The following is an 18,775-nucleotide window of genomic DNA, read 5'->3' as shown; positions in this document are numbered from 1 at the left end:
TAGAACTCACTGTACAGCCAGGCAGTCTCAGACTCAGTCCTGTCTCTGCCTCTCTCTGCCTCTCTGCCTCTCTGCCTCTCTGCCTCTCTGCCTCTCCGCCTCTGCCTCTGGCTCCTCTGCCTGTCTTTCCCTGTGAGCTGAGATTACAGGCAGAGGTCTCCATACCCAGCAGAGTTAGTACTGGGGCTTTTTATTCCCCTTCCTCCATGCTAGGCTGTTGATTGACTTGTCTCTGATCTGTTTTCCTAGACGTGATTCCTCCCTGCTTGCTTTGGTAAAGAAAATAATTAATTTTCAAAACATCAGGAAAACCTTTCTTAGTCCCTGGTCATTTCTGTTTTTGTGGAATTCGTGTAGAAGGGACGGAATGTCTGGGCGAGGAGCCCTAGTGTGGTTGTGTGAGCTTGCAGTCGTGGAGTAAACAAAACTAGATAAGTTTCTACGGAAGGCCTGGAAGGGACCCTGGCGCTTTTGTATGTGAGCAGATGTTGGGTCTTTTCTTGCGGGAAGCATAGTATGTTTCCCATAATCGCTCGACCTGAGCACACTGTGTTGCCAGGGATCTCGGGGACTGGCGGTCATCAGGGCGCGCACTGGGGAATCGCTGGGCTGAAAGATTAGTGATCTGAGAAACAGGAAAAGCCCCATGGTGGGGTGGCGTGAATGAAGCAATTTTGCAAATACTTCTGCTTTTTGTTTCTCAGTGATTATTTTTAACTCAAGCAGTATCATCCAAAGCTCCCACAGAATCATGGGCTCTTAGCGCACGAAAGCAGCCTAGATCTCACAGACCTCGAGCCACGCCATCTGGCCTGAAGAGAAGGTAAAATTTGCTCTCTGGTTCTCATTGGTTTGTTTTGTTCTTAAGGAAGATGTTAGCAAGGCTGTCGGCTCAGTTCCTTCTGGCGCACACTTTAGGGTTTGGTAGATATCTATTTTTGTTTTAAAGGGACATTCCATTAAACAATTTGCAGGCAGTACCGTTATGCTGAGATTTTATCCATGGCTTCTAGAAGGCATTTCAAGGTCCAAGGGCAAGTTTCTCTATTCAGGAGGTGGGTTATATGTGCATCTTACACCTGTGAATACTTCTCTGTGTACATTAACCAAGTGAGCTTTTATTTAAGTGGATAGACTTGAGTGTTACCTAAGACGGTGACTGATAATAGAAAGTACTGATAATTAACATTTCTTCAGAGGGCACTGTGAGCTGGGCACTATTGCAAGTGTGGCCCTGTACTAATCATGTAACCCTCTCAGAAGTGCATTGAGTTTGTTAGCTGCACTTTTACTCCTATTTTTTAAGAAGGGAAATAGAGTAGAGCTTCCATGGCCATGAGGGCAAGCATTAGCTGTTAGGTTAGCATTCCTAGCAGGCCACAAGGCAAGCTTTATGGGATACATTACATGGTGTTGGTGATGGTCATAGTCTTGGTGTTGGTGATAGTGATGGTGATGGTGATGGTCATAGTGTTGGTGATGGTCATGGTCAGGGTGTTAGTGTTGGTGATGGTGATGGTGATGGTGATGGTCATGGTGTTGGTGATGGTCATGGCCTTGGTGTTGGTGATGGTGATGATGATGATGATGATGATTTATTACAAGCAGGGCACAAGCCTGGCTTTTTACATGGGGGTTTATGTTTCGATACTGATATTCTGTATCAATAGCAAAGACAAACTCTCTGATTCTGGTTTAGAAGACAGAGTTTTCACAATGAATTGCATTATTATTTTGATGGAAGGTTTTTTTTTTTTAATTCACTAAAATATTGGTTAAACTGTCTTTGTCCTAGAAAAGAAATAGGTTAGTTGATTAGATTATAAAATTCAAAATTTTATGAATTTCTATTTCTGTAGACATAAACAGAACTTGGCTTGTGCCCCAGAGTGTCTATAGATGATAATAATAATATTATCATTAAAAGCTAATATTAGGGTTTTCATAAGCACAGGAGCTGTTCTGAGCACTTTACATTTAAACCTTATAAACTCCAAAGTGCTGAGAAATATTGTTAAGCAAAGGAGGGGCTATCCCTGGGAGAAACGGACAGGAAAACTGCCCACTATCATCTTTTTCTTATTCTTTTGTGTCTGTCTGAAATGTCCCCTTCAATATCCTGGCTTCCTGGGGAAGGATCTACTTGTTACTGTTGTTATTGCTACTGCTGTTGTTGTTGTCATTTATTATTATTATTATTATTATTATTATTATTATTATTATTATTTTCCATCTCAGCTAGGATAAAGTTGATGCCATTTGAGGTTTTTCTGGTCTTTAGTTTCTCTACAACAAAACCATAATTCTTTCACAGTTTGTCATAATGTTAGCATCTTAGATAGAAAGAAAGTGTATAAGACTCCTAAGAAAGAAAAAGATATAAAAACCCATTAGATTAACATCGCTGGTGATTTCCACATCTGTCCTGCATATTCACAAACCATTTCTCCTCCTTTTCATGGATATGGACACAGGCTTCTTAGAAGCTTCATAGATTTCATGCTTGTTAATATAGATACTGTTGCGGTTGTTGTTGTTGTTGTTGTTGTTGTTGTTGTTCTTCTTCTTCTTCTTCTTCTTCTTCTTCTTCTTCTTCTTCTTCTTCTTCTTCTTCTTCTTCTTCTCCTCTTCTTTGTCTCTGTCTCCGTCTCCTCCTCCTTCTTCTTTCTCTTCATCCTCCATTCTCCGTCTCTGTCTCCTTTGACTTCTCTATAGCTTTGAGTTATTCTAGTAGTTTCTCATTTTAAAATAAAGTGTCCCTCTATCTTTTCCTGTAAAGCGTGTGTAGGGCAATGAATTCTTTCAGATATGATTTATACAGAAATGTCTGTCGCTCTTCTCTTCTCCCCACCCCTTCTTTCTTGAAGACAAGTTCTTTCTATGTAGTTCCACCTGACCTGGGACTCACTCTGTAGACCAGGCTGGCCTCAGACTCACAGAGCTCCCCCTGCCCCTACCTCCCAAGCTCTGGATTGAAGGTGTGTGCCATCTGCCAGGCCTGGATTCCCTTTAATTAAAAGATTGGCTTTTCCAGATACAGAATTCTTGCTTCACATTTTTAGAAATTCCCTTTCAGGATTTAAGGTCATCCCCTCTCACAGGTCTCTCCATGGCTTCTACAAGAAGTCAGCCATTAATCTTATTGAGGGTTCTTTGTGCATAAATAGTCACTTGTCTTGATTTCAAATTTTTCTGGTTGGATTTATCCTACTTAGAGTTGGAGTTCACAGTTCACATAGAGGGTTTTTGTTTTGTTTTGTTTTGTTTTGTTTGTAGTCCTGATTGTCCTAGAACTCACTCTGCAGACCAGGCTGACTCGGAGATCTGCCTGCCTCTGCCTCTCGAATGTTGGGAATAAAGCCATTTGGTTTTTTTTTTCTTGTGTATATGGTTGAATACATCAAATTTAGGTACATTTTGGACATTAATATCTTCAAACCCCCTTCTGCCTCTTGCACGTTTCCTCATGCATACACTAGCTTTATTTAGTTTTCTCCATTCCTTTGTCTCTCTGCTTCTTAAATTGGATCATTTTAACAGAATCTTCCAGCCTGCAGGCTCTGTCTCCTGCCAGTGCAGATCTGCTTTCCATTTTATATATTTTTTATTTTTATTAGATATTTTCTTTATTTACATTTTAAATGTTATCCCCTTTCCTCGTTTCCCCTCTGAAAACCCCCTACTCCATCCTCCCTCCCCCTGCTCACTAAACCAGCTACTCCCAATTCCCTGTCCTGGCATTCCCCTACATTGGGGCTTTGAGCCTTCACAGGACCAATGGCCTCTCCTCTCATTGATATCCGACAAGGCCATCCTCTGCTACATATGCGGCTGGAGCCATGGGTCCCTCCATGTGTGCTCTTCAACTACTGCTTTCCGTTTTAGTTTTCGTGCTTAGCAGGAATTTCTGTCTGAACCATCAATATTCTCGTCGTGTTTAGACACCGTGTTCCAGGTTTCCTTCAGTTCTCCATAGTTACCTTTAGCTGATCAGTCTCTTATGTTTGTGACACTGAATTCCAGGACCCCTAACAGAGCCTGGAAGTATAGATTCTACTGAGCTGCTTAATTTACCATCCCTTCTGACTTAGTACTGATCACATGCATCACAATACCAAGAGTGAGACTGGGGCTGAGGTAACTGAAGAGCCAGTGGACAGGCAGTGGATACAGCGTGGATACTTTAAACACATGGGTGGATGGCTTGGGTCTTAGGCAGGATGAGGCAGGTGAGGAAAGATTCCAACGTCCTATCCAGAATTCCTATTCACATACTCCATTCACAACTATAAACTGACTACTTAATTTTGGTACTCTGCATTTAATATTTCCAGACAGCAATTAACTGCAGGTAACTGAAATTGTACTTTAAGAGAAACTGCAGGTTAGGAGGCCACTATGTCGACTTGACATCTGGCCAATGGTTATATTTTCTGGGTTGCTTCATAAATAAATGATTTCTGGAAAGTTCTTTTTTTCCTCCATGAATGACCATATCTCCCTATACGCGAGTTAGCATTTTTAAAAATTGAAACCCTGACACTCTGAATACTCTTATGTGGTGATTCTTGGACTCCTGCTTTCCTACTATTTGGAGATTTGTTGATCTGTTGTTGTTATTGGCGGCTGATGCTTATTGTGACCTTGCTAACTGTTATCTGTCACTGTGTGTTCTTGTTTTTTGTGGTCACTGAAGTTTCTGTTCTGTTCTCTCCGTGGTTGGCCAGTGACCTTCTTAAATGCCTGTCTCTGAAGAGGGGAAAACACGGGGATTTATTTATAAAAGTTTCCCTGTAGATGTTAGGGGAACTCAACAGCGCCCAAACCAAAGTAGGCATCTGGGTTGGTGAATCAGGAGGCACAGTCAAAACACACAAGAAAATTTTGGAAGGAAGGGTCCTATTGCCCACCCTGGCACCTGCCAGTTTCTAGGTGCATGGGTGGTTCCAGTTTCCAGGCAGATCTCTGTGAGTGCGGGGCCAGCCTGGTCTACATAGAAAGCTCTGGGACACCCAGGGCTATGTAGAGAGACCCTGGAGGGAGGGAAGGAAGGAGGGAAGGAGGGAGGGAACAAGAGAGGGAGGGAAAGACGGAGGGAAGGAAAGAGGGAGGGAGGGGAGAGAGAGAATGAGAGAGAGAGGGATGGTGCAGGGAAGGAGGGAGGGGGAGAGAGGAAGGAAGGAAGATAGGAAGGGAGGGAGAGAGGGAGCGAGGGAGAGAGGGAGGGAGGGAGGAAAAGGATCTAGTTTCATGTTTTTTTTCCATCTGACTATCCAGCTTTCCTCTCCTGTTTGTTGTAGATATATACCCTTCCCCCGTGACCGGTTAGACCCCTTTATGTAAATCTGGGAATGATTCTCTATTCTATCTGGTTTTGTTCCTTTATATTTTCTTTATCTTTATTCCTTCTGTCTACTTATTGATTGTTCTTATAATTTTTGTTTGTTTTGTTTTGAGATAAGATTGGCTTCAAGCTCATGTTCATGATGCTTAGGCCTTCTGAGTTCTAGGATTGCTGCTCGCACCACCGCGTGTTATACTTCCTCTACCTTTATAATGGGATGGCAGGAAGTGTGGCTTCTCCAGTTGTTCCTGCCCAAGACTGTTGTGTTACTGGCTTTTCCTATCGCAGTGACACAGCACCTGGCAAAATCCCCTTAAGAAAGGGTTTAGATCAGTTCATAATTCATGGGTACAGTCCATAATGGTGGGGGACATCATGGTGACAAGAACTTGAGATGTCTGGTCACATGTCTGTAGCCAGGGAGTAGGGAACAGTGAATGCCTTTGCCTGGCTCCCTTTCTTCTCTGTATTGGATCTGAGACCGTGCAGTGGTGCCACCCATATTCAGGGTGACTCTTCCCGCCTCAGATAAGGTGATCTTTAGGGTTTCTTGGGGGTGACTTTTGTGGTTCTATGTGCTTTAAAGCCTTGTTCTGTTCTGTCTATGTCATTGGCATTTTGATATGCATTATATTGAATCTGTGGGTGATGAGAACACTCAACAATATGGAGTCTTCCAACTCTCGAGCACAGACTATTTACCAGCGTGTTCTTTAATGCCCTTCACTGAGGCCCAATAGACTTAAACCATCTGTGCTTAAAGGATTAAAGTTTGCTTTTCCCAGCCGGAAGGACAGTGATGGGCACTGAAGCAGCAGCCAGCCTTCTCTTCCTTTCTGGTTGCCTTTTGAAGTCCCTTTCTTCCAGGTGCTTAGAGGAGGGAAGAGCCACCTAAAGTGGAAAGTTTACAGAGATGCTGGGCCGGCTCCAACCTGAACCAGAACAAAGGGGCCAGGAAGGGAGGACAGGGAGCTTTTAGCATTGTTGTAGTGATCTGGATTGAGAGAAACTTTGTTTCACTGGGTGTGGTTAAGTCTTATCCAAGTGCTAAGATCCAAACAAAGGGCGTGTCTTAGGGTTTTCCTGAGACTATGACCAAGGCAAGTCTTAAAAAGCACAACATTTAATTGGGTCTGGCTTACAGGTTCAGAGGTTCAGTCCATTATCATCAAGGCAGGAACATGGCAGTGTCCAGGCAGGTATGGTACAGGAAGGGCTGTGAGTTTGGCTTCCAGGCAGCTAGGATGAGGGTCTTAAAGCCAACGCCCACAGTGACACACCTCTCCAACAAGGCCACACCCACTCTAACAGGGCCACACCTCCTTCTAATAGTGCCATTCACTCCCTGGGCCAGGCATATACAAACCATCACAGACAGCAATGCAGATGCCCCACTTTGGCTTCCCTTTGGCATGTCTGCTCATGGCGTCTATTCCCTCCCCTCCTGCTTGTGCCTGAGTCCCTCATGAGCATCATCAACCTCACTGTCACCACTGAGGGTTCTTGTATTTCTCTCTCTTCAGAAACCACTGCTAATAACCGTACTCGCTTTTCCCTAGTCTCTTAGCTAGGTTGATTTGTAGCCAGATCTGAGACACCTTACATTCATTATGTTGATGAATGGACCAACATTCACTTACACATGTATTTTCTTTTACTCAACTTACTAAGAATCGACATAGGGCAGACACTACTCTTGGCTTTGGAGACAAGTGGCCAAGACAAAGTTTAAGGTTTTATGATGGGTTTGTATTCGAGTTTACAGAGATAGACCAAAGTAAGTACACAGGATAATTTCAGGTAGTAGTAAATGTGTGGAGAAAATGAAATAGAGTACTGAATGTTCTGGTTAGATTTTTATGATCAGTTTGACACAACCAAGGATCAGTGGGGAGAAGAACTGTCATGGTTTCTGTTTTGAGTTTCAGCTCTGGCTTCCCTCAAGGATGAATTGTGATCTGGGAGTATAAGATAAAATAAATCGTGTCTTCCCAAGTTATTTTAAGTGGTCAGTAAGGTAGTCATGAGGATGCCTTTGGGTGATGCTTAATGAAAGCCTTTCTGTGAAGGTAACATTTGATCTAAGATTTGACCTGTGTGGAATACGCCAAGTGTTGTTGTCCTCTAAATGTACAGATGTTAAGGTTCCAGCCCCAAATACCTCAGAATGTGTGTGTGTGTGTGTGTGTGTATGTGTGTATGTGTGTATGTGTATGAGTGTGTGTGTGTCTGTATGTGAGTAAGTGTGTATATGTGTGTGAGTGTGTGTGTGTGTGTATGTGTGTGATTGTGTGTGTCTGTATGTGAGTGTGTGTATGTGTGTGTGTGAGTGTGTGTGTGTGAGTGTGTGTGTGTGTGTGAGTGTGTATGTATGTGTATGTGTGTGTGAGTGTGTGTGTCTGTGTGTATGTGTGTGAGTATGTGTGTATGTGTGTGTATGTGTGTGTGAGTGTGTGTGTATGTGTGTCTGTGTGAGTGTGTGTGAGTGTATGTGACTATGTGTATGTGAGTATATGTGAGTATGTGTATGTGAGTGTGTGTGAGTATGTGTGTGTGAGTGTGTGTGAGTATGTGTGTGTGAGTATGTGTGTATGAGTGTATGTGAGTATGTGTGTGTGTGTGTGTGTGTATGAATATGTATGTGTGTGAGTGTGTGTGTGTGTATGAGCTTGTGTATACCATGAATATGCAGGTGCATGCACAGGCCAGAGGATGTCCAGATCATTCTGAGCCACCCAGTGTGGGTGCTGGGACTGAAGTTGGGTCCTCTTCAAGATACCAAGTCACCTACCTGGTGACGCTCTCACCGGCTTGTAAGTCACTCGGCCGGCAGGATGCTCACAGGCGGTGAGTGGTGGGACTCTGACTTAGGCTCAGCTCACAAAGATGATATCTCAGAACCTAGATTTATGGCTCCATCTGAGAAATCTCACAAACGCTCACATTACAGGCTTCTTGGTACTCAGCTTGGTGCTGTAGAGAGGAGGTAGGGACTTAAGGGCTGGGGCTTTCTGGGGGACCTTCCAGCCACTGTGAGTACCTTTGAAAAGCGTGATGGGACCCTGCATCTTTACCTTCTTTTCCCCTGGGTCTCCTGACCCCTGTGAGGCCTGCTGCTTTGTTCTAGTGGATGCTCTCCGCCATCAGTGTCCTCTTTCTACACAGCCCTCTGAGTCCAAACAACCTTTGCTTTGTGTAAGTTGACTGCCTCAGATAATTTGCTATAATAACATTCTTGGTTACTGTCTTTTGTGGAGACAGGGATATAGTAGGTAAGACAAAGATGGCAATGTTGGCAAAAACGAAAACAAAATAAAAAGAGAAGCCAGCTAGTGCAAACTTCCAGGGAACAACAGGTAGCACTGACTATTGACACTCAAAGACGGTGTGTCCTGTCATGACGGAAATCCTGACAATAAATTAGTTTTCCACCTTGAAAAGTGTAGCCGTACATTGTATATAATTCATATGTTAAAATAAAAAGGTTCTTTATATTGAAATAACACACTGAGTCTAGTTTGTAAGCTATTTTGGAAGATATCCAGTGTCCTCTTTGTTATCTGGCAGCATGGAGTCTAAATACAACACAAATTACACTTAATCTTAAGTCAAAAATGACCGCTGTTTTAAGATAAGAGAGACAGAGAGTAGCGTGTGGGACAGATGGTACACCATCTCCTCTGATCACTACTGACAATGTGCACCGTGGGGTGCCCAGCTATGTCTGTGTGCCTGTAGACTGAGTCATTTTTTCCCCAAAGAGATGCCGACTCTGTTCCAAACACTTCACTGCATGTTGAAGATCATCACTGAACATGACCGAAAGCCCTTTGTATACCTGCTTTTGGTTTACACCCTAACCTGGGAATGTGAGCTATAAAGAATTATATAAATCTGGCAGATAAGTGGTATTTTGTGGAGCAAAATGACGCAGAGTCAAAGAAGGCATTTTGAGAGTCTGACTACAACGTTAAAAGAGTGAGCTGGTAAAGGTGTCACCGGAAGTGACCTTTGGACGGTTGTTGAAAGAGAGGACTGAGTGAGCCCAAGGGTAGGTTCCTGGAGAGCATGTGCCAAGCTCCAGGAACATTGTGTACATGAGGGGAACTGGCCACGGGCATGTGGCCCAGGGGAGAGGGACTAGAAAGGGATCAGAGAGATGATTGGGGGTGACAGAGAAGGACTTGCCTTAAACGCTTGTTCTAGTGGGAATTAAAATTCCTCTTGGCCTTGGACATCTAAGGAAGACCTCATGCCCACTAACTGAAACGGTTTTGATGCAGGCAGGGCTGATGTTAGTACTATTGGAGGGAGAATGGAAGATTACTCTAGGCCACAGGTTGTCTGTCCACAGGTTGTCTGCAATGCTGAGAGGGCAACCAAGTGCGTAGTTCTAGCTTGGAGACATGCAATGTAATCTAAAAGACTCGGTGCAGTGTAGAGGGGAGGCCCGGGCCTCTGGGCTTGGCACTCTAGGAGCTGGGGAGATGGGGTGATGGGGTAAAGGAGACTGGGAGGGAACAGTCCGAGATGTGAAGGACAGTGGGACAGAGAGTGGTGTCTCAGGATTCAGGTGTGTCAGGAAGAGAGTGGACACTGTATACTACTGCTAACCCAGCAATGGGGCATGACCCAGAGTTGACCCTGGATTCATTGGCGCCCCCTAGAGGTCCTAAGTACAAATACATTGGAAGCTGGCTGCCAGCAGGTTTGTTTGTTAGTTTGTTTGTTTTCCCTCTGCAAACTACACATTCTGTACCCTGTGGCTTAGTTTCACCTTCTTCAGATTTCCCTATTCCGGGGAAGTGTCTTCAAGCACCCGTTTCAGAGCTCTGAGATGATCTAGTGCAGTGTGGCATCTCAGAGGACCGCAGAACAAACCTTAGGTGAAATGACACACACGCTGGCTTGTTCATGAGAGAACCAGGAGAGCAATGCCAGCATCTGGAGGGCCAGCCTGTGCCCTGGAAGTCAGAAAAGATCATTCTGGATGTAGATGGTTCCGCCCTCTCCCTTGTATGCTCGCAGAACACGCCTTGTCGTTCTTCAGGCTTCTGTCTCAGTTCTACCACATACTCGCCCTCTGGCTTAGAGCAGCCCCATCCATCTCAGCAAACCTCTGTCCATTTGCAAAACAGGGACAATCATGGCCCCAGGGAGCTGTGACAAACTGATGCTTGCGGTAAAACCCTTTGCGTCCCAGGACATAACAAATACCCCAAATACATACGGAGCCTCTTATGATGATTACATCTCAGGGATTTTGGTTTCCAGGGTGTCACCTTTAGTAGAGCTGCCTTTAAAAAGATTTTTAATTGGTGCCATTCCTTGGAGTTTATTTATGTAACAGATTGAATAGAGTTATGCACACAAATCTATTAAGATTTTCCCTAAAGAAGTTATCAAGTATCTTCCCCCACCCCCTCCCGGTTTCAGCTACTGGGAGGAAAAATGCCAACAAAACAACTTGAAACAGCGCACTGCACACTCAGGGCAAATTCATGATTTGTTCCCCTTTATCAGCACGGAGAAAACAAAACTGTCAGTTTCCAATTCCCCAGCTTGCTATTACTCAAGCGAGGACAGACGTGCCCTGTGTACGGAGGAAACCGGAGAGCCTTCTCCCTGCGAGCTTAGTATCCAGATGCCCCTAAGATGCTGAAGGGTTACTCTGGGTAACTACAATGTATTTATGGTTACTGCTAAGAATGATCAGATGATTCCAACAGGCAGGAGAGAGAGCTCAGTAGATAAAGTACTGACTGTACAGTCATGAGGGCTTCAGGTCTAGATCTCAGCACCCCGGCAGAGGTCCATGGAATCTGCCTCTAATCCCAGTGCTAGGTCCGGAGCAGGAGGAGAAGCAGCGGAGACAGAGCCATCCTAGAGGTTTGATGTCCAGCCAGTCTAGCCAAAGCCAACCTTCAGTCCCAGTGAGAGAGTCCTTGCTTCAAAAACAAAAGGTGGCATGTTTAGAGCTAAGTGCCTATTGTTCTTCCAGGGGATCTGAATTTGGTTCCCAGCACTAAGAGTATGTCCTTCAAAACCATCTTTAACTCCAGTTCCAGGGAATCTGACGCCTCCTCTGGCTTCCACTGGTTCCTGCCTAAAGATGCCACACACTCATTCGCATAAATAAAACCTACACATTAAAAATAAAAATAAAAACGAATCTTTAAGAATATAAAGTAGAAAAATGGTTGAAGATATCCTAACATCAAGTTATACCCTACACACACACATACACACACACACACACACACACAAACACACACAATACTTTCAAAGTAGCGGCTGGTGCTAATGAGTGGTTTCAGGCTACTCTAGTATGAGGATGGAAACTACTGACCACTATGAACCTGAGGCAGTAAAGCGTAGCAAAGTTTGTCTTATTTCTAAACCTGTCTGGAAGGAGCACTGAATCTCGCCCCCTTCCCCCCCCTCCTCGGTCTACCACCCCTACCATGTGGGTGCGTGGATGTACATGTTGAACAGAGCCCGAGAAAGCAGAGGACAGGGATTATGAAGGGAAAGTGATCTACCATTACAGTAGAATTTCTTTAAACACATCCAAAACTTAGGTCCACTCTACAGCCCCTTAGCATGTCGTTTTAAGGTGGCACCAGATATAGAGAAGGGAAGATGAATGCGTTTAAATAGTAATGAATGGTATCACTTCACATGCAAGCTATGAACCCGGGAGTCTCATGTATGTTCCGAACTCTGTAACAAGCATGGGCCATTTCCATTTTGCAAAATTATGGTGAAAAATAAGTTTCCGGCTTATCCGAAACTGTCGGGTTTTATTGATCGTTTTCCCTCCTGGGCTTTCTCCCGAGTATCCACTGCTATTGTGTGTGTCGCCACTGTGTCTCTTGTTTTTAATATGGATGGCGTACTTCAAAGAGAGTTCCAATCCCTTCCTCCTTCCACTCCGTGCTCATTCTTGTCCCCGCACCAGCACTGACTGATCTACCCCAGCGGTTTTATGATGGTCTCAGAACACTCTGTGGTACAGATGTACATATTTTAATTTTCCAGACTTCTAGCTTGTTTTAACAAGGTGACATTACATTCTCACACAACAGAGTTCTCTTAATGAGAACCACACAAAATAATATCTGAGGCTGCCCCTCCTAATGCTGGCACATGATAGACTCCCAGTAAATATTAACCGAGTGGGAGACTCTGTCTTCTGTGCTATGTGTTGGCCGTTTATTTTGCATGTTGTCTTCCTTTATAGATGTTAAAAAAAATAGAATCCAGCACCGAGGATGGTCACATCAACTAAACTAATGGACTCTGTGTTAATGAGGTTCATGCCATTTCATCTGTATCCCTAGTACCTAATTTGCATAATAAGATATTTAATGTCCCTGGTGAGGGCAACAAAGATAGCTGTGTTTTAGAAGGCTGGTGTTCACCAGCACCAGTGGGGAGGGTACATAGCTCTGAATAGACCTGTATAGCCTGGCACATTTCAATCAGTCTGGTGGGTATTTAATTTGAGTGGATTTCAGAGGCCTTAGCTTGGGAGGTTGGGAATCTGGAGTGTGGCAAGGCTGTTCTCAGAGCTGAGGTCATTGGAGCTCTGACTCGGGGACCTAAGACCTGTTGGATTTAGGAATCGTCCGAGTCCTTGGCAGGAGCCCTCCATGTTTGGCCGCAGGCACACCTTGGTTCATTGATTGGGTTAAAGAGTCTTCTTCGTGGCCTTTGACAATTTAGATGTCTTGGGAAATGATTCCCTTTTCGTTGCCGTGAATTATCACAGCTTCTCTGAGGGTCTCTGGTTTTCATGAATTCCCACACCATGCTGACAGCAAGGCACTTACCTATGGGGCTCATGTGTAAAGGGTCAAAGAGGGGGAATGTCCTATTCCTTAGCAAAAATCCAGGACCATGCCCTGAAAGGTGCTGGCTTGGCCTAAATAACAAAGAGGGTTGTTCCTGGGAAGCCTTTCAGTCCTAAAGGACACAGCAGGGTGTCTCCCTGAGGGCAGGGAGCTTTGGAGTAGGCCATCCACAGTTTGTTATGAAGCAGCCATAAGTTCCTAAGGTTGCACGCTCTCTTAGCGCTTTACTCTGTGGGCCCTCTGATCCCTCCTGTTTTCAGAGTCTGGAAATAGTCAAGCCGACCGGGAAGACACTGAAGCAGCCTCATGCCTCAGTGAGATTCACCCAACAGGTCTGCTCCTGTCTCCTTGGTTACCTGATTAGAAAGATGGGTCAAGTGTAATGTTTTCAAGGGATGTTAATATTCCTGGCTAAAAATCAGTTTCTGTCGCCAGGAAAGAAGGAAGGAAGCAGAATGAATAGAAATGAAGAGAAACTCTCCCAATTACCCAACTCTCTTCTTTAGGCAAAGCACTGATTTGTGAAGACATAACTTGCCCAAAGTCCCCGATGAAACAGGGGGTTAGGGACAGAGAGTCCTGTCTCCCAGGCTTCCCTACCCAGCTCCTATTCCGAATCCAGGGCCCTGGCCTTGAAACCCTAAGCCTTTCTTTTGTAAAGCACTTTCTTCAAATTAGCAGGAGCTGCTTATGCCTTTGGGAATGCCGACTGTGGAAGATTTATTTTTTACTTATTAGTCTTGTGTCCGCCAGCATTTTCTTGATTTATTTTTTTTCTTTATATCCTGCCACTTTATGAATTCGATATTACACATCTTTTTCAGTCTATTTAGTGTACCTATTGATCTTCTTGTGGATGTATTGAAGATTGCTCCTGGGCATTCAGATGTTGGTAAAGAATAATTATTGAGCTGGCTGGTAAGAATAAAAACACAGCACACGAACCCAGGACAGAAGAACTGGAGGAAGTCTAGATTTGCTTCTAGAAAATGCTATTCCCTAGAATATTTCCCACGGAGGTCTATTATTTGTCTAAATGTAAACATGCTCATGAATGCATGAGGGTGTATGTGAAAAATAAAGTCATCTTATAACAACTTCGAGTAGTCAAGATATATCTCCACCTTCCTATTGTTTACCAAGTAGCAGGAGCTATGATTGAAGGCAGATTGTGTAGCTAGGACACTGACTCAGCCAATGAAGCTATGTTACCAGGCAAGCCTTGGACCTGAGTTTTTGGGGGGGGGTAGTTCATAAAACCCGGGTGGGCATGGTGTGGCAGCCGGTTTGCAATTCCAGCACCTGGGAGGCAGAAGCACAGACTCCTGGGAACAAGCCGGCAAGCCAAACTAGCCAAATCGGTGAGCTCAGGGTCAGTGGGAGACCCTGTCTGAAGAGAGGGTGAACAAATACCAAAGACACTCAGCTTCAACCTCAGGCCTCTACAAGCATGCACACCTGCCTGCACTTGTTTATGCACATGTGTGAGTGTGCACGCCTACATGCGCACCACACGCATGTTCATATTCCAAATAGTCCTCTGGTGGGATATGTTTATGAGTCGTAAGCACAGATGAGAGAGGCATCTAACATAGCATTTGGAAGTGAGGGGAGGCTTCTGAGGAGATAGTCAGGCCGGGCTCTGGAAATGGTAGGATTTAGGCCCATGATGGTTTCTCCAGGCAGAGGAAGCAGGGGGTGAGTTTGTTTGTTTGTTTGGTGGGGTGGGTGGCGTTTTGAGACAGGGTTTCTCTGTATAGCCCTGGCTGTCCTGGAACACACTCTGTAGACAAGGCTGGCCTTGAACTCAGAAATCAGCCTGTCTCTGCTTCCCAAGTGCTGGGATTAAAGGCGTGCACCACCACTGCCTGGCTCAGAGGGTGTTAAGAATGGGGATTCTGGCACAGATACAGAGGTCAGTGATATCCTGCTCAGTCAGGGACTAGAAGCAGTGGGTACTGACTGGCCAGTTGTGTCAGGTCACAAGGAGTCATATAAGCCACACAGAGACTTTATCCCTGCCTTTCTTTTAGACAGGACAAATTTTGGGTCCAAAACTTTTTGGGTGGGTTGGTGTCCCTATCCTTCCTCTGGGAGTCCTGCCTGGTTCCTGGAGATGGCCTCTTTGGGTTTCCTGACCCTACTGTTAGACATCTCAGCTAAGGTCACCCACATTGACTCCTGGGAGCATCCCCTATCCCAGATCTCTGGGACTTCCTAAAGATTCTACCCCACCCCCCACATAGACACTCCTACAGCGATTTGAGTACGTTAATTTTAAAATTTTTTTGTCCTAGGAAAAATCGTTACCTTAGTTTCTCCATAGCAAATGGACAGACACAGGGCTGTAATGGTGGAAGGGGAAACCAGTTAGAAAGCCGTAGGGCATGAGAGAGAAGAGGCCGTTATGACTTGGACCGAGAGAGGCAAGTGGCGAAGAGGGGGGTCTGTTTCTGTAACCTTTGAAGAGCTCAACAGAGGTCAGGGAAGAATGATAAAGGAAGTGGGTGATTGTTTATACCACGCCAATCGCCTCAGGGTCAGCAAGGGGACCTCTCGAGGAGCTATCCACTATTGGCTAGTGAGTTGGCTATCCATAGTTGGCTAGTGCTGAGTTCCCAGGCTGTGACCTCCCGGCTACCCTTCTCCTGTGAGTCTCTGGTGTTGGTTCTGACCTCTGGAGCCTCCATAGCTCAAGAAGAACCCCTTTCATGTGTCAGATGCTCCAAGGCAGCTGCTCCATCAGCTGGTCTTCCCCGAGGCTCCCACGCCTGCTCCTCTGGCCTTTCCCCATGGGGCTTATTTTTGAAGTACTTTGCCAATCTGTCAGTCGCCTTCCTTCAGACATACACCAACCGCATTGCTGGATGCCCTTTTGAAAAAGGGATGGATTGCAGCCGGCTGTCACCTTGACAACAGGGATGAAGGCCCCAGGAGAAAAGAAAATCTCTGTTTCATGTTTAGAGTAATCGCTAGGAATACACATACACAGGGAAGAACATTAAAAAATACAGACAAAATATAAGAGAGGCTTCAGTGGCTATAATGTTACTATTTTAAATTTTGATTAAGTTCCTTTTAATCGTCTCTAGATATCTGTTATTTAAAAAAAATGGATACAGAGAGGTGTGTTGTTTTGATGCTTGACTTTTTCACGTCAATAAAAGTTCTCATCAACATTGCTTTCCTTAACTATTTTTGGATGTAATGTACATGTATATGGTTTGTAAATTTCTTAAATAATGTATAGTTGTATACACTTAACACCATACCAGTCTTTCTGGTCATCTATTAAGCACAGATTCCTGCCTTGGAATTACTGGGTACAGATATTTTTTTTTCTGGGCTTTGGACACACATGTCCTCCAGGTAGAGTTTACCTGTTCCTCCCAACTCTCTCTAAAATGGATCAGTGGCCTTTGCCATTTCAACTTTCCCTGACCCTGTGCAGAGGAGATAATGAACAAGGAAAGTCCCAAATACTAGGGGGGGGGGCAGACTGGGAGGGCCATCAATTGAATCAGCCATGGCTTCAAATGCTTGTCCCCTCTCCTGTGTACCAAGTGCTGGCTCATCTGTTTCCTGTGTCTCTATCTAGTGTTTCACATGCGAACCCTACACCTCATGTGCTGGGGCAGAAAATGGTCAGTCAGGCTCCTGGTGAAATGGCTTGCCAGAGGCCACATAGTCTGAGTGAAGATTGTTTGGGTATGAACAGCAGAAGGGTGACTGGAGACAGCTTTACTTCTCTACAAGTGCAAAACCCTTCCCTTTCAGATGGGACACCTCTTAGCAAAGGCTGAGCATATCGTTGGTAAAGTCGCTTAGTCAACTGTCCAACAGCTCAAGGAATAGACTATGGTCAGCCTCCCAAGCAAAGCTGTAGGCCTTTGGCAATTAGTGCCCTCGCCGCCTCCACGGGAGCGAAACAGTGCTCATTCCTAATACTTGTCGCCATGCTTGCCTGGGTTTGAACCTCACCAAATAAAGTGCAGTGTGTGTATTTGCTTATTAGCATTTTCCTTTCCCCCAGCAGTTTGAGTCTGAGACTTACAGCGTGTCACCATGATCTGTACACGGCCCCCGTTGTAGAGCATTCACATTGCATGACTAGACCGCAGCCAGCTTTGCTGTTGGCAGGCATTCCTGTCATTTCTGGTTTGGGGTGACTATGAACAGTCTCGTATGACAAAAATAGACATACATGTGCTTTGGGGTCAGGGGTAGTGTTATGCAATTGCTTCTCTGTGTCTGAGACGTTTCCTCAAAAACAAAAGCTGTTCGGCGTGAGACAGCAAGAGAACATGCACTCCTGTCTGTTCACTTGTGGGCATGCGCTCTCCCGGAGGGAAGGGCGGGCACTCTTCCTGGAGAATATGTGTCTGCTGCCTCTTGGAGGCGTGCTTGCTCCAGCAAATGGGACATTAACTCCGCTGCTGGCAGCAGAACACAGGAGTGGCTGTGGGCGGAAGACTTTTTCTATGATTTAATTATGAATCTCAGGGAAGCATATTATGATCCTCTCCAACCTGCTGCGCCGGATGGCAGGGTGCCACAGGTACGTCTATCAGGTGTTCCAAACGTGCCAGAGAGAAAAGGGCCAGGGATCCTGTGACAACCTCGGTATATCTCTACACAGAGTGTCTTCACCAGAGATTTGGATCCTAAATCTGGTCAGTCCCCTAAGTCATTAGCAGCTATGTTTGTGAGATCACAAGGGCATAAGGCAAAGTTGGGCCGAGGGAGTCACTTGCCCTACCTGGATCAGCACTGTTCATACTTGCTCTGGTTTCATTGTTAACAGCACCTCCTTTAGCTGGTAGAGATGTCCCAATTTATTAGTAAATGTTATGGTCATTGCCTTAGATACAATGACTAAGGTTCTGTAGCGTATAAGCACTGTGACCTTGGACACACCATTGCAGCCCCCTGAGCTTTACCACACAGACTGCAACGTGGGGTTGTAACGATGAAAGGAGGCATCAGGTGGTAGACCTTCATCCCTGTCATAGGAAACGGACCCAACTGTTTATATCTTGATGCTGTCGGTGTAAGGATGAAGTGTGATTGCCAGAACCGAAAGGGCTGAAGCTGTGCCGTATCTTATCTTCCTGATGAAAGGGTTTGCTTTCCTTCATGTCAGGGTACTAGGCAGAGTTAATCCATTAGGTTTTCTCTCAGGGATACCTCATGGATGCAGAAGTAGCTAGTCGCATTTGGATATGAAACTACCATCAGCCTGCACTATAACGATACCCAGAATCAATGGGGTGACCATACAATCTGGTCTTACGTTGTTGCTCTGTGTAAAAATCAGTAGTGTTCAAGACAGCCTTTGACTCCAGGTTGTCTCAGTTTGGCTCAAAATAAGATCTGTGTACACCCATCCCTGAGTAAGGGGTCACTTTGGGGGACAAGGCAAAGATGCAGAGACAGTATCAAGGTAAACTGGGTAGCCTTCTAAAGGGGATACCACCCTGCAACCAGTGGGGAAGATGCTTGAAAACTTCTTGTGTGTAAACATGGATGCCTCTCTGGTCAGACATCAGATGGAAAAGCAAGGTACAGGAGAATG

General features: G+C 45.1%; 1 protein-coding gene across 4 annotated transcripts in view; it reads left to right on the top strand.

Annotated features, from left to right (window-relative positions):
• The window catches only part of Tmcc3 (transmembrane and coiled-coil domain family 3), a 281,954-nt gene that overhangs the window by 51,258 nt on the left and 211,921 nt on the right, over nucleotides 1-18,775 (top strand). The window contains exon 1 of one of the 4 annotated variants that reach the window (XM_052165548.1): nucleotides 707-823. The exons of 1 other annotated variant lie outside the window; for it this stretch is intronic. The gene's annotated coding sequence lies outside the window, so the exon portion shown is untranslated. Of the gene's footprint in view, nucleotides 1-706; nucleotides 824-18,775 lie in introns of those variants that run through there. 2 more of the 4 variants (XM_052165551.1, XM_052165549.1) reach the window with 2 other exon arrangements.

The sequence above is a fragment of the Apodemus sylvaticus genome, chromosome 20 (genome assembly GCF_947179515.1).
Source record: "Apodemus sylvaticus chromosome 20, mApoSyl1.1, whole genome shotgun sequence".
Lineage (NCBI taxonomy): Eukaryota > Metazoa > Chordata > Mammalia > Rodentia > Muridae > Apodemus > Apodemus sylvaticus.
This window is presented reverse-complemented; position numbering and strand designations above follow the sequence as displayed.